Consider the following 23,473-nt stretch of genomic DNA (forward strand, 5'->3'; position numbering starts at 1 on the left):
TGCTGGAGACGTTTGCATGATGAAAAATACAGGCAGAACCAATTGTTGATTGAGATGCAAATAGGACGGCACCTTAGGCAAAAAAGTTGGATTAGTACGCATAATAGCCTTGTCCTTGTGAAATACCAAATAAGGCGGTTTGCAGAAAAATGTCTGGATTTCACCCACTCGCCTGGCCGATGTAATGGCCAGCAAAAAAGCAGTTTTCCAGGAAAGATGCTTGATGGACGCCTGGTGCATAGGCTCGAAAGGCGGCATCATGAGCTCTGCGAGTAGCACATTTAGTTCCCATGCTGGAGCTGGGCAATGGACAGGTGGAAAAGACCAGAACAGCCCACGTAAGAATTCCTTCACCAGCTGATGGGACCACAGGGATGGCACCCCTGCAGAGTGGTTGTACCTGGAGATTGCAGCCAGCTGTACTTTGATTGAAGAATGCGTCAAGACCGACTGAGCCAAAGACAACAAATAAGTTAAGATATCTTGTGGCCGGCATCACACCTGAAGACTTTGCCACTTGCTTTCGTAGCATTTAAAAGTGGAAGGGGCTCTTGCACGGGCCAGGACCTCTTGGCAGTCTTGTGGAAGGGACAAGGATCAAAATTCTAAGAACACAGGAGCCAGGCTGTGAGCGAGGCTGGGTCACGGTGCCGCACAGCTCCTTGGTTCCTGGACAGGAGAGCCTGGTGTGGATGCAGCTTGAGACGAGCAGCTGACTCAGGGCACCAACGGGATTGGGGGGTGGGGAGTGTGGGGGGAAAAGAGGGAATCATACAGGAACTTCCCTTCCCACAGAAATGCAAAGGCATCCCCCAAGCTCTCTGGATGGGGGCAGGGGGGGGCGGCTGGCCAAGGTTTGGCACTGACTGTTGTCGTAGGTGGCAAAAAGTTTGATCTCTGGCATGCCCCACTTCTGGAACAACAGGAGAAGTAGATCTTCGTGCAGCTGCCACTCGTGGCAAGAGCGCAACTCCCTGGTGAGGGAGTCTCGCTAGGGTATTCTGAATACCCGGCAGATGGATGGGAATTAGAAACATGTTGTCCTGCCACGCCGAATGCCAGAGAGCCCGAGACTCCTTGGATAGCTCTGGGAACCCGATTCCTCCTTGCTTGCGGAAATAAAACATTGATGTTGTATTGTCGGTGTAGATCCGTACCACCTTCCCCGCCAGCAGGTGGAGGAAGGACTTCAGGGCCCAGCAAAGACTTGTAATTGCGGATCGGGGTCAACTGGGCACTGTTGAGGCAGCGCACCTTCACCCGAAGAGCCACAACCCTCTTGTCCGAGGGCTTACAGTGCAGGTTTGAGTGTCGAGTCACGCTCCGAGGTAGAGTGCCTGTCTTGATGGAACTAGGAGCACCTTCGGGAAGTTTATGGAGAATCCTAGCTGCTGCAGACACTGGGATGGTGGCCATGGTGTTGACTTCTGCCAGCGGGTAGGAAGGGGCCCTCACCTACCAGTCGTCTAGATATGGGTATACATGGATGCCCCTCCGCAGCAGGTGAGCACCACTGATGCAAGGCACTTGGTAAAAAATCATGGAGCAGAATGCAGGCCAACTGGAAGAGCCTTGAATTGATAGTGTACTCCTGCCACCACAAAGCAAAGGTAGCTCGGTGTGAGCAGAGAATAGGAATGTGAAAATAAGCGTCCTCAAGGTCAAGGGATGTCAAGAAATCTACTTGCTGTAGTTGGGCCAGAACTTGTTGCAGTGTCACCATACGGAACGTTTGTAGCTTCAGGAATTTGTTGAGCACCCTTAGATCTAACATGAGCCTCCAACCCTGTGACTTGTAACTTATTTTGCAGTGTCTTTTCTTACCAGGAAGTAGCAGGAATAGACTCCTGTGCCCACTTCTTTCTCTGGCACCTTCCCCACTGCCCCTTTCTGTAGCAGAACTTACACTTCTCGCAGCAGGAGGTGTCGCAACTTTTCCGGATTGTGTCAGTTGGAATGTCCGGTGGAAAGTCTACAAACTTCAGAGAGTGACCTTGCTAGAGAAGTGATAGCACCCATTCGTCGGATTTGATGTTTTTCCATTCCTCGACGAATCTTGACAGTCCTCCTCCCACAAGGGTGCTGAAGCGGGAGGACCAGGCCCTGTGCTGGTCATGGTTGTTTGCCGGACTGACCCTTAGATTGGGAGAAGCCACGGTGGCGCCGAGAACCCGGTAGGATTGGGGTCTCTTCCTATACTTGTCCCCTGAGGAGTACAGTGACTTGTAGGAAGACTAAGACTGGTAGGTGGAGCAGTTGTCCTGCAAAGTTCTACCATAGCACCCTTTTCCATAGCGAAAGGACTGGCGCCTTTGCTGTAGCGTGCCCAGGGAGCGAGCAGTCTCTGTGTCTGCTGTAATAGAGGGCAAAGCCTCATCTTCCTTCTTCCTGAATAGGTCTTTTGTCTCGAAGGGTCTATCTGCGACATAGAACAGGACATCAGGTCGAAAGTTTGTGGCCTTTAGTCATTCTTGCCTGCGAAGGACAGCTTAATTCCCAAGCTGGCAAAAGCCAGTGTCAGTGATGTCCACAGAGATTGTGATGGCATGGTCTGATGCCAATTTGCCCTCATGGAAGATGTCCATAGCTTCCTGTTTGTCACCTGGCAGAAACTCTAGTATGGGGCCCATCTCATACCACAACTCACAATCGTAACATGCAAGGATGGCCATTGCGTTTGCCGTCCTGATAGTCATGGCTGCGGTGGTAATTTTCTTGCCGAAGCCACCCAGGCGTTTGCTCTCGTTGTCTGGGGGAATGGGGCAGGAGGATGACGGGCAGCAGCAGAAACAACAGAGTCTGGCGTAGGCAGGCAGGAGCGCACTCTGGAGCCATGTACTTTTTGTCGAAGCAGTCCTTTGCCGGGGCCGTAGCGGGGTGAGCCTAGGTGACTAGGCCATCCTCGCAGACATCCTCAAACAGCGGAATAGACATCACAAATTTTCTACACGGTTCTCTGTGTTGGTACAGTACGCTGTCCTTGTGCTGCTCCTCTGGGGTAAGGCCGAAAATCTTGGCCGCCCTGGCCATAAGCGCATGGGAAATCTCTAATCAGCATATCATCCGGTTCCCCATGAGCTGTGATGAAGTCTTCAAATTCGTCAGTGTGGGACAAATATGCGGACGCCACATCCTCCAAGTAGTCCAAGTCTATTTCTGTCCCTGTATCCGACAGCTGCTGGGTCCTTGACTGGATGATGATATTCCACGCCCTCCTAGGGGGGCGTGGAATATCATCATCCTCCCTGGATTGCCCACGGACATCTGCCCAAAGCGGTCTGGAGCGGTCTGGAGAAAGAGCAGGGAGCATTTGTTGCAAAATTTCCACCAGCGTGGTTAAGGTGGATCAAATGTCCAGTGATATGTCCCCTCAGAGGAGACAATGGTGGAGCTGGCTGCACCGGAGGCAAGTCGTCCCCATCTAGGATGATGCATGCAAGGGTGGTAGTACTAGCAGTCTGATTAGGCATGCTTCAACCCGTGGAGAACTATGCTGCCCTCAAGGAGGTGGTGTCCTGCGTGACGGGGAAGCTGGAGGTGACATAACTGCCTCTTCATCCTGTTCCTCTACACCCTCAGAGGAAGAGAGACTTGTCTCTATTATGATGGTCCCTTCTGGTAGTGCCACCAGTGATGACACCGTGCTGGTGGGGTGTCAAAGACGCTCATCACTATAGCAGTGCTGATAATCATGTGAGAAGCCACCGTTTTTTTGGTCTACGGGGTTGTTGACTGAGGGTATCACAGTCGTCGACCTGGTTGTCCTCAACGAAGTAGCAGGTCTGTTCATCATAGTTGTCGACCGCATAGCCGGTGGGGCGCTGGTGACAGTGCCAATCACTTCGGCGTAGACGACCTGTAGGGAGGCCTTGGCATCGCCAAGGACTTACTTGGTGCCTATTTCAAAGACTATGCTGACGGGGTAGCTTTTGCAGCCAACGATGAAGAGTGGCTTGTAGACTCTGACGTGGACTTGGTATCTTGGGGGGGGGGAGGAGGGGAGTTGCTTCCCTGGAGCGATGGAAAAAGCTCTGACTGCTCTTTCATGTAGACACCCCCTGGACACTGACTTTGGGTGAAGACCGGTCCTTGTGCAAAGATCTCGGTTTGTCATCAGAAGCTTCCTTGTGCTTCCTCTTGCTGGTGGCGTGGACTTCATGCAACCTAGACCTTTTATTAGACGTGGTTTGGTGGGCCTTCCTGCCCTGCAGACACGCAGTCAGAGGCTCCAGCAGCGTCCTTGGGCCACGCAACAAGACGGTGACAATCCCTTAGCATCTTGTTGGAGAACGACTGGCATATTTCGCAGTCCTGAATGACATGGTGAGGGTGAAGGCAGTCGTATTGGTCTTCCACATAGACATTTTTCAATCTGCAACGGGCATAGGCCTTGAACAGGCTCTCCCTCGTGGTCTTAGCCATGAGGTGGGCCCAACTATGCAGGTAAGTTTAAGATTACTGGTGGCGAGAACGGTCTACGGACCCAGCAACGTTACAGTCAATGCTGGTCGTTGAGCAGACGTCAAAAAGATTAAATTTGCTGTCAGAAACGATTTAAAAGTCAGTATTGTTTCCAAGAATAGTTGGAGGGAATATTTGAGGACTGCTTACACTAAAGAGGTGTTCCTATTGGCTGTGGGCTGTATAGCCCAAAATGACTGTACTAGAGCACAAAAGTAACTACAAGTTTTCAGTTTAAGTTTAAACTGCTCTACGTTACTGAGGATTCCAAACCTGACGACAGGGAATATTTACAGCATGTGATTCTATGAAAGACCCAATGCTGGAGAAGATACAGCATCCCTACAAGCGCCAGAGGAGACGAGGAACCGAAGCCGGAAAAGGCTGAGGCGAACGCTGCAGAAGAGCGCCGCAAGAAACTGTCCGCAGGTAGTCGCAGCCCGGCTCCCAAAAAGTACTGGGGAACTGTGTTTGCCAGCACAAAAACACGAACCAACTCCGAAGAACCGTCGGAAGATGCAGAGAAGCCCAAGGGTGAACGGGAGACCATACAGAGCGAAAAAAAAAAAAAAAAAAAAAAAAGAAAACCATGTGAAGGGGTTTGGGACCCAAACATGAGAGTGCATATTGAAAGGGTCTGGAACCCCAGGCAGTACCTGGCAGGGGAGTATACCAGGTCTGCCCTGCTGAGCTAGAAGAGATGCCCAACAAGCCTGAGAAAGGCCAGGGGAAGGGAGACATACCCCATATTTTGTGGAACTGTGAAAAGAAGCTTGGGAAAGGCCAGGAGAAGGGAGACATTCTCCCTACTTTGCTGTACTGACAAGCACAGCCTGAACAATGCCAGGGGAAGCGAGACAATTCCCCTATTTATATGGAACTGTGCCTGTCCAGAAGAAGGGAGCCATTCTTCTAGACCAAGAGGGCAGTAAACCACTTTAGTTTGTTTTCAAGTGTAAGGGATAGAAGTAGGATTTGGACACTGGACTATTTCAGGACATTCTAACATTTTCCTTCGTGCTTAGTTGAGGCAGGGAAACCCCTCTTAAAATTAGAGAAAGGTAGAGTTTTCTCTTTATTTCTTTAAGAATAAAAGTATTTTTCACAAAACAATCCACCTGTGTGCCAGTCTCCTCCTCCCACCCCCTTACATGTAGTAATTTTGTTCTTCTAATAGATTCCTTGCTTCAACAGATTTCTCATCTAGGAAAGACTCCCACAGTAGTACATAGACCAGGAGGAGGGAGGCAATGAGAGGACATCACCTACACCCAGAAAACTCTGGAGAAGCATTTAACCAAAGGGAACGTCCTGCATGACTTGGAATCCTTTGGCAAACTGGTGTTGCGAGGCCCACATAGCTGCAGGGTAAAGGTATCAGCCAGCCCCCCCCCCACCCTGGTTGAAGGAGTCCTGAGACCTCCAGGCAACCTTTCCAGCCAGAACACAGCATTTAGAGATGCAGAGAATGCATTACCTTGACAGGGTCTGTTAGTTCGAAGCCCTGCCAGCACAGGCACCAGCATAACCCACAAAATGCTAGTCATTCCTGAGGTCCATCGTTCGAGAGAAGTAGTAACTGGAGGCCACTTGCTTCAGCCGATGGAATTGCTCCTCTACCATGGAACGACGAGGATAGAAAAAGGCAGGAAGTTGATGTTTTGAGAGATGGAAATCCTAGACCACCTTCGGAAGAAAGGATGGCCTCACTCTCAACGTCACTTTCTCTTTGTAAAGAACAAATCAGGAGGCTTAACAGAACGCCTGGAGCTCTCGCCATTCTCGCGGCAGTGACTGCTACCTGGAAAATCAGCTTATGGGTGAGCAACCTGTCACAGCTTGCACAGAAGACTCAGAGTCATAAAAACAGTTTAAGAGTTTTTATTTTTATGTGTGGGCCCTCGGGCTGTCCATCTCTCTCCAGTCTGCCCACGAACCTCCTCCCTGGCCCAGGCGTCTAACTCTGGGTAAGTACTACTGAAAGGTAACCCCTACTATCTATGACCTTCCTTTTTCTACAGATGTTTTCCCTATAGGCTGGCTATCTAAACTCCCTCAGGAACTCCTAACTGTCCCTCCTCTGACAATAGGTTATTGTTCTAATGGGAGTTTGGATAGTGCCTTGCACATGCTTTGTTTAATCTGGTTAGGTCAGTCATCCCTCAGCAATCATGCACTTGCGCATTCTCAATGTCACTAGGCCTAGTAAGATCGTTGGTTTGCTCTCCCTTGGTCCCTATCCCTTGCCTCGTCACGCTCTGAAACACTTGTGTATGAGCGCAATACAAATAAAATATCAATATCAATCCCCCCTTAACTTCTTCTACTCTCACTACTACTCCCTCCGATTTACTCCATCCACCAAGTCTTTGTCGCTCCAATGTTTCACTCTTCGGCTACACCATTTGACATAACCACTCCCCAAATCCACTTCACTACTGCCGTCACTACTCTTCCCCCACTGCTACACTCCTCCTCCCACTGCTATACTCCTCCCTCGTTACTACACAAACAGGGGCTGGTTTCCCATGCCCTTGAAGCTACGTCTTGGGGCTGGGAGGGTCATCCTTAACTTGTTCCTGGTGGTCTACAACAGGTGAGCTGCAGTGAACCGCAACGTGTGCGGCAGCAGATCTACTGTCTCTTGCCACATCTCGGTTGCCAGCTTGGGATGTTGGCTACATGCTGCCCTGATGGGTTGCTGGTGCTCCCAGGTGTCTCAGCATCCACTGTTGAACCAAGTGGCTGTGGGACATTCATTGGTCTCTCCTCCCAGTCGTATCATCTACAAAATCAAAGACTGGCAAGCTTCAATCAAAGAAGGTGTGGCTGGAGATAAGGGTCTACAGGGAAGAATTCTGGTGCAAAGTCGGTGGGGGGGGAGAACAGGAATTGGTGCCCTCTTTTCTGCCAACTTCCACCTCAGAGGTAGGACAGGGTGTGAATTACCCTCTACACCTGCTACCAGAATGCTCCTCTAGCCCTACAGTTAAGGTCAAACACTTGGCTTTGTCGCAAACTTTAAAAAACAGGAATGCAGGGGCTCCAACGAAGTACCAATTAGAAAGGTTAACATCAAATTCAAATCCCATGCCGGAACAAACAACTGGTGCAGAGGAAACTGATTAATCATCCCCACAAAAACTGCATTACTGTGGGACTTGTGAACAAAGTGTCTTGCTCAGGGGTCTGCTTAAAATCTGAGATAGAGGCCACATTCCCTTTCACAGTACCGATCTGCAGGATTATCCAGGCAAAAGAAAGCAGGAAATCAAACGCAGGATATGGGACAAGTGAAATAGTATAGATCCCTCTCCCGGCACCAAGTTGAGAAATTACACCAACTGCAGGCATACATTGAGTTAGTAGCAGGCGCCAAGCCAAGTTGAGAGAGTACATTCAAGAAATCATCTGAGGAATCCCTCTTCTTGCACCTCTTAGCAGCCAAGTATGCAGGTTCTGGCTGCTGAGGCTCAGCTGGAGGTTGCGGCCACCCGAATGGGAGAGCTTATGCACCCTCTACGGAAGACACCAGGGTGGGCAGGTGGATATGTACAACATAAATAAATATGTATCACATTCTCCGAGCCCAGTCCAGGGCGATCAGAATCAACATGGACCTGAACATGCGCAGTCTCCTGAGAACCAGCCAAATAACAGATCAGCAGGAACATTAGTGCACCCCTGTGAGCTTTTAGCCACTAGAAGATGAAGCCGCTTTGTGCTGGGGTAGAGCAGAGTTCACTCCCTGAGCCAAAATTGTGCATTTATGGTCCACAGATTTAACACTGCTGGCTACACTAAGTGCAGTGGGGCCCAAGGGTGGCAACAGAGTGCTCGGACCTCTGCAATGATGTCCAACATCTGCTGCCTGAATTTATTGCAATCTTTTGGAGTAGAGAAGTTGGTGGGGAATGGTGCCTGCATAGGATATAAGTCCACAGAGGTGTCCCTGGAATAGCAGTGATGACTTTCCTGGAGCAGAAGGAACAATGAGGACTGGAAGAGTTACTTGGAGGACAGGACTTCTTCCTATGCTGCTGCTGCTTTTGTCCCTACGGACTGGCTCCTCGACCATGCCCTTCTTGGTTCCTTTGTCAAGAGACTTCAAGGGGGTCATCTAACCATTCTTGAGGTAGGAAGACTTTGGCGGCATGCTCCTGGGCCGCCTTCAAATGCAGCAATTGGCTCACTCCTGTGAGAAACCTGAAGCTGTCCCCCTGGCTAGTGCCGGGGGATCTGTCATACAGATGGCCAGGACACGGCCATCGCTATTGGATCCAGTTCCTGGGGGTGGACCAGTGAGGGAGGATCGGCTGGATGGGGTCTTTGGGGAGTAGGACACGAATGGGTGAGACGCGGTATCCCCCCTTCTTTCAACACCTATTCCCCATCCCACAACGTAGGATATTCCACAACACTGTCACCCCCCTTTTCTGACACAAACACTTTCACACAACACGAAAGACAACAGACTAATACCAGAGCCGTTTACCTCACATATCCCAATACAAGGGTCAGACACAGTCAGGCAATCAACTAGAATCACACACACCTGCGCTGATGGCCCTTTCCCTTTCCCACAGGAATAAAAGGTGGAGCCCGAGAGCACCGGACGAGCAAGGCAGAACGCACGACATGAGAGCTAACTGAGCACAGAAGTTCAAAAGGAGGCGAAAGACGGCGAATACAGAGAGGATGACAAGGGTAGAAGTAAACACAGATGGAAGCATAAGACTGCAAATAAATTAATAGTGACTCACCATAGTGACTAATGTACTCTTAGTCCATAGTCCCCTTTCCTCCATACTGTATGGACGTCCCTCACTAGGGACGGGAGACGGAACCTTTTTCACCAGAAAAACCTTATTCCCCTTTCAATTTAGAGGCGCGAAGGGGCGTGGCCCTGGGAGCATGTGCTCGCCTGACTCCGCCCACTGGCACGACGCCTCAGTCCCCATTGACGCGTCCACAATATTCAACATTGCCTAATGACACCAGTATTGTTAGGGGGGAGGATGTGGGTCCCGTCCCATTCCTCCATACTGTATGGGCGATTACAACTGAATGTAGACCCAGGGTGGAGAGGAGACCCTCCTTAAGAAAACATATTTCGTAGAACCGCCTGCCCGAACGCTGGACTTGGAGGCGGCGTCCACACAGTAGTGCTTACAGAAAGCCGAAGGGGAGGCCCAGGTAGCCACTCTGACACGGCACGTTATTGAAATGCAACGCCCGTGGCCTTGGCTCTGACCGCATGAGCATGCAAGTTAACTGGCACCGGCCTGTGCTGCTCGTTGTAGGCCTCCTTGATGGCCACGACCATCCACTTTGTTATAGAGGCCTTGGAGGCCTGATAACCAGGCCTTGACCCACCGAATGTGACAAACAGGGCGTCCGACTTGCGGAAGTCCTTGGTCCTGTCCAGGTAGTATTTCAGGCAGTGCAAGACCCCCTGAGGTTCACCCTTGTGGTCGGCGAAGAAAGTGGATAAGACTATCTCCTAGTTGAGATGGAAGGAGGGGGGTCACCTTGGGTAGGAACGCAGGGTGCTTTCGCAGGACCACCTTGTTCTTATCTTGTGAAAGGTAGTGTAGGGCTCTGATGCCACCAGAGCCTGGATCTCACTGACTCTGCGAGCGGAGGTGAGGCCCACGAGCAGAGCTTCTTTAGGGTGACCAGCCCGATGTCCGCGGACGCCATTGGCTCGAATGGTTTGTGCGCCAAGGCTTCCAACACTACATTGAAGTCCCATGCAGGGTGTGGTTTCTTTATCGGTGGGTAGAGTCCGTGGCGGCCCACCAGATGCCACTTGACCAGCGGGTTGGAAGAGAAGAGGTCCTCCTCTGAATTCCTGTAAGCCCCTAGGGCTGCTAGATAAGTGCGGCATGTGTCCACCTGTACGCAGGAGTGGGCGAGATATGCCGAGAAGGAGAACAGGTCTATCTCCTTAGAGTTGGCCCAATGACAGAATCTAGACCATTTACTCTTATATTGGCTCCTAGTAGCCTTGCTTCTAGCAAGCTGGATGATTTCTAGGTTAGCCTGAGATGGGCTCAAGTGTTTCAGCGTGACCTTCTCAGGAACCACACTGCAAGGGCTAGTTTGTAGGGAGCGGGGTGGAGTACCATGCCCCCCTGTTGGGCCAGGAGAGGAGCTGCGCCCAGCGGTAAGTGAATGGGTGGCTTGTCCGATAGGCTGAGCAGCTCGGAGAACCATGGTCTCGCCAGCCACCATGGAGCTATCGGAATGATGCTGAGGCAACAAGATTCCTTTATCTTGTCATTCCACCGTATCTGGAATGCATCAGCCAGGGAGCCAGAGCCCTGCCCCTGCCAGGAGGCAAGCTGCTGGCATTTTCTCTTGTCCTGGGAGGCAAACAGGTCCACTTGGGGATGCCTCCACCTGAGGAAGATCTCCTTCAACACCAGGTCGTTCAATTGCCACTCCTAATTATCCACCCCCAGTCTGCTGAGCCTTTCCGTCTCCAGGTTGGACACCCCCGGCAAGTTGACAGCTGTGAGGTAGCTGTCATTCTCCAGTGCCCATTCGCACATGCAGACGGCTAGGTTGCACAGTGGAGGGGATCTGGTACCCCCCTGCTTGTTGACATAGTACATGCTGGTGGAGTTGTCCGTCTGGACAAGAACTGTCTTGCCCTCTATGACAGGGAGAAAGGCCTTGAGAGTCAGCCATATGGTGTTCAATTATAGCCAAGTGATGTGGGACTCCTGCTCCAGCAGGGTCCAGACTCCATGGACGCTGTGGCTGTCCAGAGTGGCTCCACAGCCCTCTGGGGGGGGGGAGCCAGTAGTGATGGTAACCTGAGGGGCTGTCTGTCGGAATGGCTTACACTGCCGCAGCTCTCTTGATGGCCGCAATCTTGTCCTCTGAGGGAAAGACTCTGGGCTTGTGGCCCAGATGAGGCCCTGGAAGGTCAGAGTCTGCGTGGGTTGCAGCGGATACTTCTTGAAATTGATAGTGAACCCCAGGTCGTGGAGTGTGTTCATCAGTGCGGAGGAGGAATGGTGGAATGGTGAACCGGTTCCGGAGATGTGACCCGGATGAGCCAGTCGTCCAGGTATGGGTAGACGTGATGGCCCTGGGCCTCGAGGAGGGCTGCCACTGCATACATTAACCTGGTAAATACCCTTGGAGCCGAGGCCAAAGGGTAGCAGCACCTTGTATTGGAAATGGCAGCCCATGATCCTGAACCGCAGTAAGGAACGATGCGGCTCCCAAATCGGGGCATGCAGATACGCGTCCTTCAGATCCAGGGAGCACATCCAGTCTCCCCTGTCCAGTGTTTCCGCAATGAGTGCTGGCGTAACCATCTTGAATTTTTTAAAGAGGAAGGGAGAGATTGAGGGTGGAGAGGTCCAACACAACTCTCAGGCCAGCCTGGTTCTTCTTCTGTATGGCGAAAATCCTGGAATAAAAGCCCAATCCTCGCTGGAAGGCTGGGACTTCTTCCACAGCCTAACTCTTGACGATCGACCGGATCTCCGCCAACAGAGTTGCTGTCCCAATATGTGTGAGAGGAGGGGAGGAGGGAGGCGAGGAAGGGACTTGTAGGCAGTAACCCGTGGAGACTATGGATAGGACCCAGGGGCCCGAAAAGTTCTGGCGTCAAAATTGCACGTGAAAGGCAAGCCTGCCCCCACTGGAGACACGTGGACCCGAAGGGACGTGTCAAGCTTTCTTTCCATCTGAGGGTGTAGCGGAGAAGGAGGATTGGAAAAAGCCCTTGCCCCTCTTTTGTGGTTTCCTCTGGTGCTGACTCAGAGAATGGTCAGGTTGTCAGGACCTCCGTTCTTGGAAACCCTGGAACCTGCCAAACGCCTGCCCCTTGTCAGAGAGTGTTAGGGAGAATTCTCATTCTATGGCTAATTTCCCTTACCAAGTGAGTCCCTCAGCAGCTTTTCTGGATTTGTGGAGTTTGTTTTTTCCACTTGGTAAGAGTGTGAGCTTTTCCCCCACTCTTACCTGTGTTTTGCCATGTGTATTTCAACTGTTTTTGTGATTGTGGACTCTGGAGTACACCACTTCAGTAGCCCACTCTGCGTGTTACACAGCACCTTCAGTGCAGTGACACAGGGTTGTCTCTTGGACTTCCGACCAACTCCATTTTCTGGGGCTGACTACTGTCCCCCAGAAAAGGGTAAAGTTGCCATTAACTTTAAATAGTCACTTTTACCACAGATCCAGGACACCCCATTTTATATGGAGTATTGGAGAGGGTTAATTCTTAGCCCCTTTTATCTGTGCCTCTTGGAGCATTGTTTCGCTCCCTTAACATTAAGACTTGGCTGGTGGCAGTGGCATCTACCCTCATTTTTCTACCGCGATTATATTACATAACGTGGTAACGTTTTAGGCTATTTTAGTAGCCTCGAACTTTAAACCCGCTTACGCAAATACTTTTTATTTTGGCTCCGGTTGGGTTTAATTGCCATTTCTTTTTGTTAATATCCTTCTTCGGTCTTTCTTTGCGCGACAAACCAGGTTTGCCTCCTTTGTTCGCCAACCTTGGCGGGCTTCTGACCAGAAGCCCTCCTCTGGCGTCTGGGTGCCGAGGTGGGCTGAATGTGAGGGAGGGGTGTAGTCACCCCCTGCACAGAGTCTCCATGGAGACCCAAGTCGCACTTTGTGTTGATTGGCTCAGGTGGTTGTCCGGGCTGGACAACCCCCCTGCTGAGTGATTGACAACCAGGCTGTGTGAATCGGGGATTTTGGCATTAAAGGCAGGACTCTTGGGCTAGAAGGCAGAGTCGCCACTGGAACTGCAAAGAACCGAAGAGAAGCGGAGAAGAAGACAGCTGATGCAACCCCGAGTCCCGGTGAAGCCCTGCTGCAGTCCTGAGCTATCTACCCTTCAACAACAAGAGAAGATCCAGTTCGGAGTCTTCTTCCCTTGAGCCTGGTGAGATCAACCAGCTTACCCTTTCTTCAGTCAGAGAATCCTCTCCTGGGTCGAAATCATTGCTGTGCTGTAGTGGTCCGCATAGCCATCAGAAGAGCCCTCTCCCGATTTAGAGGAGCGCACCTTTTATTCATAGTTGTCTTTTTCGCTGCTGCTGGCTTCATCCCTGGGTAGTGCAGATCGCTCCAGACGTCGTCCTTCTTGTCCAGACGACTGAAGCCGCAGGAACCGTGAGTCTGCAGGAACAACTGCCGTGGCACCAGCTTTCCGCCAACGGAATAAGGTACTGTGCACATTTGGTAATTCTCTCCGTCTGACCATCCAGAATCGGGGTGAACCCTTTTTCTCCTCGAAGATTCGTTCCTCTTCCTTCCCTCTTATAACTTTTCCTTCCATCTGACAACATATAAGTACTCTTGGCATCTCGAATCTCGAACTGTTAGACTTTGCGGTTTCAGAGCTGTTCTTTCTATCAAATTCCTCATCCATGGTGGAGTGGAAGAGGTCACTACCTTTGAATCGAAGGTCCAATATGCGTTCCTGGACGTCAGGGTTAAACTTGGTAGCCCGAAGCCAGGCAGTCCTCATGTCCGTGGCGATGCAGATGGCCCGGCGAGAGGTATCGATGTGGGCCATGATGGACTCCATGATGTCCTGCGCTACCAGCCTGGCTTCTCCTAGGTTCGCCTTGAATCGCGCTTGGCTCTGCGTCGGAAGTTCCGTGAGGAAATCTGCAATTTCCCACCAGAACCTTTGATTAACGACTGTCAGCATGGCATCCACGTTGGCTTGACCAAGTGCATAGAGGTGTTGGAGTACAGCTTTTTCCCGTACGCCTCCAAGATTGTCTCCTCCTTGCCTAGCAGCTTCGAGGACATGGTAGCAAAGGACAAATGAGGCTTAGATTAGAGTGACGCTGCAGCGATCACGGAAGAGTGCGGTGGAGGATGCGCCGAAAGCAAGAGTGTTTCCCCATCCATCTGCCTATACTTGGCGTTGAGGCGCCAATTGACAGGTTGGGCCGAGTGTGGCATGAGTCCCCCCCTTCTTGGCCAGGGCAACAACATCCTTCTGCATCTTAGGTTCTTAGGGTTAGGACTTCTGCCAAGACCCCCCTCCTCGGCATGCTCTACCTCGGGCTGAGAAAGGCCCACATTTTCTGCCATACCTGCAAGGCATTCATGGAAGGCGTGTCGGGGTCCTCCTCCTCATCTGTGTCCACCACAGCGCTCGAAGGGTCCGGAACGGGTGGTGGAGTCCTGGGGGATGTGGTGTGGAGACCGGAGACGGTGGCTGATGCAGAGGCTGGTGTGAAACCGCCTGTTCTGTGGGAGGCAGGGGAGCCGGAATCTGAGGAGCCGGCTGGGGCTGCGCTGGGGCCTGTGGCACTGGAGTCCTAGGAGGAATGACTATGGGTGCCGGTGGAGTGACCGGAGGGAGCATGTACCTGATAGTATCCTGCAGGATGGCCCCCATCTCGGGAGTTCGCATCAGTGATAGGAACCTTTCGAAGAACCGGTCTTTGGAGGCTGAAGAGGTGGCAGGTAATATTGACGGAGTGGCTGCCGGCTGCTGGGGCCGGGCGCACTCTGCCTTGGGTGCAGGGGAAACTGCCCTTCGCTGCTGATGGATAAGCTGTAAGCCACGTACCTGGTTGACACCAGTCCCACCTTTTAACTTGTTCCTCTACCCGCTACGTTCCTAGGGTAGGTATCGTACGAGCACCTATTTTATTTGGTGTGGCGGACATTTTGTCGAGCTGCATGCCAAAGTCGTGGTGCCTGGCTCTCCGTACCCAGCCTCGTCCAAGACGCTTGGTGTTAGACCATGAGGCCTATCCTGCACCTCCGGTCTGGGCCTGGAAGGCGTATTGCCCTCGGCAGAGTTGTCAGTAGTGCTGCGTAAAGGCGCCCCCTCGGACATAATGCCAGTACTAGGACGTTGCCCCTCGGGTGTAGCCCCGTTGATCTTTCAACGGGGCTACAGCCGAGGGACCTTGCGGTCCCTCGGGTCTAGCCCCTTGCGGTCCCTCAGCAGTGACACCGGAAGGATCTGGAGACCCCTCAGCCGTGAGGCCGGTAGCTGGACTAGCCTCGGTACATGTGCTGGTGTGAGAATTCAAGAGGTTCCTCTCACTCGGGAGCTTCTTTGGAAAGGAGTCACCCTTGCGGGGTGCGACGGTAAACAGCGGCCTTGTCTTGGGCCTTGAATGATGTTTAACCAAGTCCTTTAAGTCCTCCAGAGGCGGTCTTTCGAAGAGCTCCATCCAGCTGGCTAGCCGGTTCTTCAGTGCGCATGGAGTCGGTGCGTCGCATGCAGTACAACCTTCCCAGCCGTGGTCGGGGCCAAGGCAGCAGAGGAAAAGAGCATGGGGAACGGATCTAGGGAAGAGCCCCTCACAGGATAGCCACCTGCTAAAGCCTGATCAAGTCGACATGCGCCGGGCAGGAGTGTGGCGTCGGAGGACCAAGTAACTGATTGAAAAAGACAAAAAAGATAGAAGGAATTATCCGGGGAAGAGCGTGTGGTATTGCAGGGCCAAAGCCAACCCCAGGAGGCTGGTGTAAAAGGTAGCGAGGGACGCCCATACAGTATGGAGGAAAGGGGCTACGACGTAAGAGTAAGGCCTGCGTGTGTTGCAGCAGATGTCGATGGTACACAAGACCCTCCTCCGTTGATATCCAAGCCAGGGACAGATGTTGGACTCTTTATACGGCCCCTATACACAGGTGTTTCTCCTCCTCCACAGGTGCCTCCTGCAGTCTGCGCATGGCTTGAAGCAAGAAGGGTTAGGCATGACAGTAAACAGCTGAGCTAAGTGGCATTCCAGAAGCACCACGAGTGCATGTAAAAAAGTAAATGAGGTAATGGGGGCACAGTGGCTCTATATACACTAGCCCCGAAATTTCCAGAGTAGGGGCACACACTTGCTTCAGGTGGAGCAGATGTGGAGTGACGTTGCAAGCCCTTGTGGCAAAAACATTTCCAAAGACAGCTGGGCTCGCAGATAGAATAACAAAGAAGAGGAATACACGGGAGCAAGGAATCCATTAGAATCCAGATGATTTGTCCAGCAACATATTTGCAGATTTACTGACATTGCCACTGTATTTGTTATCTTTTCTTTTGTAAAAGCAGTCCAAATGCAGTCCACACAGACACTGGCCTCTCAACACTTGCAGGAAAATTAATGATCTTTGTTTATTTTCAGGTTCTGAAGAAGCACTGAGGAGCCAGAAGAAATTCAACATGAGCAGTTCTATTTAAAAGAAAGCAACCTGAAGCTAATGAATACTAATCAAATACGCATTTCCTGAATCCTGGTTTGAACTGTGAAATGATCAGAATTCAATTTTAAATGCAGATAGTAAATCAGGAAACCATCATCATCTTCCTACGGAAAAAAATAAACTTAAAACAAATAGCATTTGTGAACTTCAATGTGATGAGAAAGTAAGCTACTTATATTAACAGCAGAAAATTATCATCAGGTCTGAGTGCTGCTGCAATTATGTAGTAATGTAATGCCTAAAATGTTGCCTTTGCTCACTCAAAGTCTCCTGGTCAGAATATTGGGCACTGATGTCCAAATCGGAAGACCACTCACTGGAGACTGCAAATTATCCCTGGTTCTGTGGCTCGTAGGAAGATGGGTATTCCCTGGGCGTGCTGATGGCAGGAGACGCATTTGTACCTTTTTAATGATAATAATTTAAGAGGTTTGTTATCAAAAAGGTAGTTAACATGGGTGGCCCCATCGTACAACTTGGTGGAAAGCATTGCTAGTGCACATTGCATGCTTGAATTCTGAAAAGTGTCAGTGTCTGAATAACCGTTAGTCCAGAAAAAGCCAGAGGTATAGGGACAGCAGCGACATCACACATTGCATAGACTGCGGTCTGAGAAAATACACACTGATTGACCAGAGCGGGCTGGTATTCCTGTGATGATTCATCAGGTCTCGACACTTCTCCCCATAGGGGAGCCCTTCCTTATGAGGCTAGAGAGGTGAGGCTACTACACTATAATCCCCCTAGGGGTGTTAATATGTGGGAGGACCTCATAAGGAGCGACTCCCCTTCTGGGGGGGAGGCCGTCCACCTGGAGAAAAGCCTCCATAACACCAGTCATCTCCCTCGTCGCAGTGGCCAAGCCAATACCACTGCTCCAGCAGAGTGCAACGGGAGCCATCTCCCTCATTGCAGTGGCCCAACCATTCTCACTGCTCAAGTAGACTTGCAAATGTTTACCAGAAAATACAGAGCCTGGAACAGATATTTATCATCAAGACGTTAAAAGGGAAGCCAAATGAAATTGAGCTTTTCTACTTCCTGGAAAGAGCTTAAGGGCCCGATACAAGCTCTTTCTGTAAAAGTGCTGAAGGATTGCTGTGGAGAACTTTGATGATGGCTGTTTTGAAGGAAGTATGATGCTGGAAATGCCTTATGGAGGGAAGGTCCTTGATATATCACTTCTCTGTGTACGTTTTCTCTATGTTTTCTGCCACGGAGGTCCAGCCTGGACCTCTGGCAGAGCAGCTCTTCATGTTTTCCTTTTGGGATACCATTATGTCACCCATGGGTGGGAGTACACCTTAGTACCACTTATCTGTGTTTTGGGGAACCTGTGTTCCACAGAGCAGGCTACGGGCTGGTGGGAGTTACATGCTGACTTGGCGGTGGCACCGAGTGTCCTCCATTTGTGGGACACCCAGGCCCTGCGAAAGGAATCAATGGATTCCTGATAAAAGGCAAGATGGCCAGTGTGGCCTCTTGGTTTCTATTGCCCTTTACCTCGTTTACCAAAGTCCTAGGAAGCCCTGTCTCTGGTCCTTTCCCCCTGACGGGCTGTTGGGTGGAAATACCATATATGTCTCTGGGGCTGCCTCCTGTCAGACTGACTGGAGCCTTCCTAGAGGCTGTGTGTTGTGGGTACTCTATAGGGATGGGACCTGTGTGAATGGAGTCTGAAGTGTACTCACATTCTGGGTGTCTGGTTTCTGTGTGTGTGTGACACAATGACTGAGACAGAGATGACTGAAAATGACATGAATGCAGTATAGTGTGCTGAAAGGCTGGGTACTTCACCGAATCCACATTCTTTGTTTTGGGTGTCTGGAAGGAGTGAATGGGCTGAATGCATGTGAGCCGGATTGGCTGTCTGCCTGCATGAATGCCCTTCTGTGTGATTTGTTGACTGAGCCTCGCTCAGCCTGAGTGAGTGGGGAACAGATGTGTATATATGGGGACCTCTCACTTACCAATTTGTTAAGAAGCTGAGGTCGAAGCTGAAGCAAGAAGAAGCGGTTCATTGAAGCCCAGCTGGAGGAGAAGCCTGCTGCTGCATTTTCTTCACAAGATCCAAAAGCTGCCATGTTCTACCAAGGATTGATCGAGAGAGGACCTGCAAAGGAGACCTTTCACTGAGCTACGAGGGACCATGGTGAAACATGCCACTCTTCCTCATTAGTACCCTGGAAGCCAGTCCTGTATGCCAGCCATCCGGAGAAGGGGTCTTTGTGAGTCCTGAAGGAGTGTCCGGACATCTCGAGTTGAAGAAGTCCAATGGTGTCGCCCAGGGTTCGGGGGTGCGTTTCGTGACCGCTGGAAGCCGCTGCTGCCTACCGCCCAGAAGAGGGGGTACCCTGGCATAGTGCTGCAGGACACACAGAGCTGCAAATGTTCCAAACTGCCTAGGAACATTTCAAAGTACATCCTTGCCATCATCACTGACCACTTTTTCCCCCCGCTGGAGAGAGTCCAGAATCGCTGAGTGCAGAGGAAGGTCCGCCGGTGGGTTTCCCGGCACCAGAAGCTAATGAAGATGTCCCGAGGGTTCAGACTTGGTAAGGGTCCGATGTCCACGCCAGAGGTCACGTTCCGGTCACCAGAAGCTGTCCAGACAACTGTGCTGCGGCTGCAGCACCGAAGAACCAAAAGTCGGAAAACCGCAATCATCCAAAACCCGACACCCTTCGCCTCCAGAAGTCATACCTTTAAGGAGCCCAAAGAAAGTTTCATCTTCCCTTCTACAGTCAGAGAAATCGTTGCCTAAATGGAGAGCACTGCCAAGAGTAAAACTGCTGCACTTCAGAGACACTTTGGTTCCATTTTTCTTGTGGACTCAGAATCCTAGTGGCTCCTTCTTCCAAGGGGCATCCATCGCGGTACATTTCAAGTGTTGTACAGCAGTGACAGTGTTAGATGATGGCACCTTTAATGCGATTGATGGATGTGTGTGTGCCGATTTACCAGTAACCTAATGAAGTAGAGCTGCAGAGAAGGGAAGGAGGACTGTTCCAGTTTTATAGTGGTTCGGCCCACTCGCTACTTTGGGAGGCGCACGTGCCAGAATCTGCCCTTTACACCACCTTGCCCAATTGCCATGGCAGTGTGGGGATTAGCCAATCAGGTAGTGTTAGTGTGGTTAACAGGAAGGGGAGGTGAAACGGTTGCACATTATACTCTGCCTACTGAGGGTGGCTGACATGGTGAAACATATTGTGTTGACTGTAGGTGATCCCTTTGTAATAGATCTGCACAACTATGCCCTGCAAAGAAACTTTGACAGCAATTTTGGTTTGGAAGGAGTGGACGCATTGTGGAACGCTGTACACGAGTGCCATTTCGTCGATATGCATGCACTTTGCAAAGACCTCACCACGTTTCCAGTAGTAGATGTTATCGTAATTCATTACGGCGGCATGCATATGGGTTACGTGCCTTGCTTACATTTGTTCCGTAGACTGAGGAGGTTGCTGGATGTCATGAGGACGCTTTTTCCCACCGCCAAGGTGCTTTTCTCATCTATAATGCCGCGAAGAGTATGGCCTACTGCTCATGGATGTTGTTCCGAGCCAGACGAAGGAAGGTGTCTCATCAACAGAAGCATGAAGCATGTAAACTTTTGTTGTCCGCTCGTGGAATTGTACTTGTGGAAATGCACAGTTTTTCCAAGAAAATGGCATTTTGTTGTCATCCTTTCGCAATGCAGTTTTGTTTGCTCGTCTACAGGATGCAGTGAAGAGTTGAATGAACTAATGTGCATAGAAGAAAACACAAAAGCTGCTAAAAACAGACAAAAGAAGGATCTACACAAAAAAACAGACTCTTAAGAGTCGCCCCTTACTACGAACTCCCCCTGCCCTGGTTGCACTTTATACCCCCACGCCCGCACACAGCATTAAAGTCACATGCAGGGATTTAGCGGGTGGCGGCCACGTAAAGGGATCTGTGGGGATTGGCCAATGAGTTGCTTAGGATGTGCGGCAATAAGAAGAGGGACTCCTGTTGCACTGGGGACTGGCCCTCGACGTACTTGGGGACCCGCACGTGCCACATTCAACGCTCCTCACCATGCTGGCCTATGGAAATGGGACTGTAGCGATTGTCCTATCATGTGCTGCTCAGGGTGTGCGTCAGAGGAAAGCACACCAATAGGAAAAAGGACTCCTCTGGATTTACTGGGGCGTGGCGGCCCTGGCGGTACTTGGAGAAAGGCACGTGCCACATTCTGCATTTGTGAGAATGCTGGCCTTTGGCCAATCAGATGCTTTGGGTGTGTCACACGATAGGGAGGCATTCACTTTCCCCATTATTTTGTGTACTGTGGTTGGCAGACATGGCTAAACGTACAGTTTTCGTCGTGGGTTATAGCTTGGTGGAAGATCTGTGCATGTATGCCCTCCAAGAAGACATGTCTGGCAATTTCGGTTTGGAGGGAGTGGACGCTCTGTGGAGTTGGGTCGCATCGTGCTGTTTCGGCCGACTGCTTCTAGAATGTCGACGCGTAGCCTCTTAGTCAACTGTACATGTAGTGATTGTGCTCTTTGGAGCCTTCTTTATGGGTTACATGCCTTGTTCCTGTGTGTTCCGTCAACAGAAGATGATGAAAGCAGTGCAGCGCTTTTTTCCTTCTGCCAAGGTGTTTTTCTTATGTATACCCCAGAGATTAGTGTGGAAGTATTCCAATGATTCCTGTCGCCAGCCAGCGTGCGGAAGGGGTCTCATCAAGAGAAGCATGTGTGACCTCTTAAGTGCTGCTGGGATGTTCTACTGTGAGAATGAGAGCAATGGCTTGCAATACATACACCTTTTCACAACAAATGGCATGTCTTTGTCATACAGTGGCAATGAAGTGTTGCTTCACAATCTACACAATGCACTGAAGAGCCTATTGTAAGAATGTGAGCCAATGTTGAAAACACACATTTATGTATAAAAACAGCAAAACAGTGTTTCTGGGAAGCACCTTGAACCCCTTAAGTGCCAAGGACGAGATATCTTGTCCCTGGAAGTGCATGTGCAGTGCCAAGGACAAGACAGCTTGTCCTTTTTGGCACCTTGTTTTGTGTGATTCCCTGCAAAGCAGGGAGCAAAGCAGAGATCACACAAAACAGTAATCCAACCCCCAGGCTATGTGAGGGGGAGGTCCCTGAAAGTAATTACTGAAAGTAATTTTCACCGCAGCAGCCATTTCGGGTTGCAGCAGTGAAAATATAAGGTGAGTGTTTACCTTTCTCCCCCTCGATCTCCGGCTGTATTTCAAGCCGGATATCGGGGGAGGTGTTGTTGGAAAAGGGAGATCCTTGATGGCACTCGATGCGCGGGCAGCAATGCCCACTAGACAACAGGGAAACGTTTGTGATGTGGGGGGGAGGGGAGGCTGCTTACAGTAAGCAGCCCTTGCCCCCCCGGCCCCTAAAGTATGGGGGCACATATGTAATGACCCCTGGGGGCAGACAAGTGACTATCTGCTCCCAGTGGTGGGGGCATTACATTTAAAAAAAAAAGCAAAATAAAAAAAAAAATTGATGGGAAGGGGGAGTATGGGGGCCCTAGCCGCCAAGGATTTTGACGGAAAGGGTGTCATTGGAAAGGGGAGACTCTTTGTGACGGCATTGCTGCCCGCGGATTGGGCGCAGGGATGTCTTTGAATTTTCTGCTTACAGTAAGCACCTCTCGCCCCCTCATGGGGGCACATATGTGTACAACCCTGGGGGCAGATGGCTGATCATCTGCCCCCAGGGAGGGGGGCAAAAAATAAAAATAAAAAAATAAACGAAAAGCAACGGGGATGGGGGTGGTGGCCCTCCCACACCAAGTGGAAAGGGGGGCCACCCCTTGTAGCCCTCCCTGGGGGCAGATTTATGCCCCCAGGCAGGAGTACATGACCCCCCATCCAATTGGGGGCTGGGGGGAGGGCCACCAGGAAATAGTGTGCAGGCCCCCTGCATTTGGTGTGGGGGGGGGGGATAGAGGGTCACCCCCAGTACATTAGAAAATTACCTGCCGGTTTAGGGTGCCCCTCAGCCCACCCTAAAGTGTAGTGTACCTTTTCCATTTTTTTTCTTTGTTTACTATACCTGCCTTGGCGCAGAGGGGCACATTGGTGTGCCAATCTGGCACCAGGGTGCCCAAACCTTACTGCCCCACCCACTGGGGGGCCTGTCCCACCATTTTTGGGGGCCCTCCCCCCCTCACCCCAAATGGAGGGAGGGTGTACCTCATGCAGCCGTTTGTAGGAGGCCCAGGGAGGCCTGCATGAGGTGCCCCCACTACCCATTTGGGGTGAGGGGGAGAGGGCCCCCAAAAATGGTCAGACAGTCCCCCCAGTGGGTGGAGCAGTAAGGTTTGGGCACCCCGGGGCCAGATTTGCACATCAATGTGCCTCTCTGCACCAAGGGGAGTTGGGTTATCGAAGGGAAAAATGGTGGAATGCTTTTTAGGGGGGCTGTGGGGCACCCCAAAGGGACGTGGAATTTTCTAATGGTATGGGGCATTGACCCCTCCCCCCCACCCGCAACGGAGTGGGTGCCATGTCATGAAGCCCTCGCTGGGACCAGATATCTGCTCCTATGAAGGGACGCCTGAGCCCAGGGAGGAGTGCAGGACAGCCCCCCGTATCTGCCCCTGGGGAGGGCTACATGTGATGCGCCACCCCTCGAATTAGGGTTGATGGTGGAGAGGTGCACCCCCCTTCACATTAGAAAATTCCACAGCGGTGTAGGGGGCCCCTGCGCCCCCGCTAAAGGGCAGCCTGCCATTTTGAATTATTTTCTTTGTTTACTATACCTGCCTTGGCGCAGAG

General features: G+C 51.2%; 1 protein-coding gene across 5 annotated transcripts in view; it reads right to left on the reverse strand.

The window, feature by feature from the left end:
* Positions 1 to 23,473, reverse strand: part of BDP1 (BDP1 general transcription factor IIIB subunit) — a 2,223,165-nt gene that overhangs the window by 407,730 nt on the left and 1,791,962 nt on the right. The gene's annotated exons all lie outside the window — the stretch shown is intronic.

This window comes from Ambystoma mexicanum, chromosome 6p (assembly GCF_040938575.1).
Source record: "Ambystoma mexicanum isolate Mex_15411 chromosome 6p, UKY_AmexF1_1, whole genome shotgun sequence".
NCBI lineage: Eukaryota > Metazoa > Chordata > Amphibia > Caudata > Ambystomatidae > Ambystoma > Ambystoma mexicanum.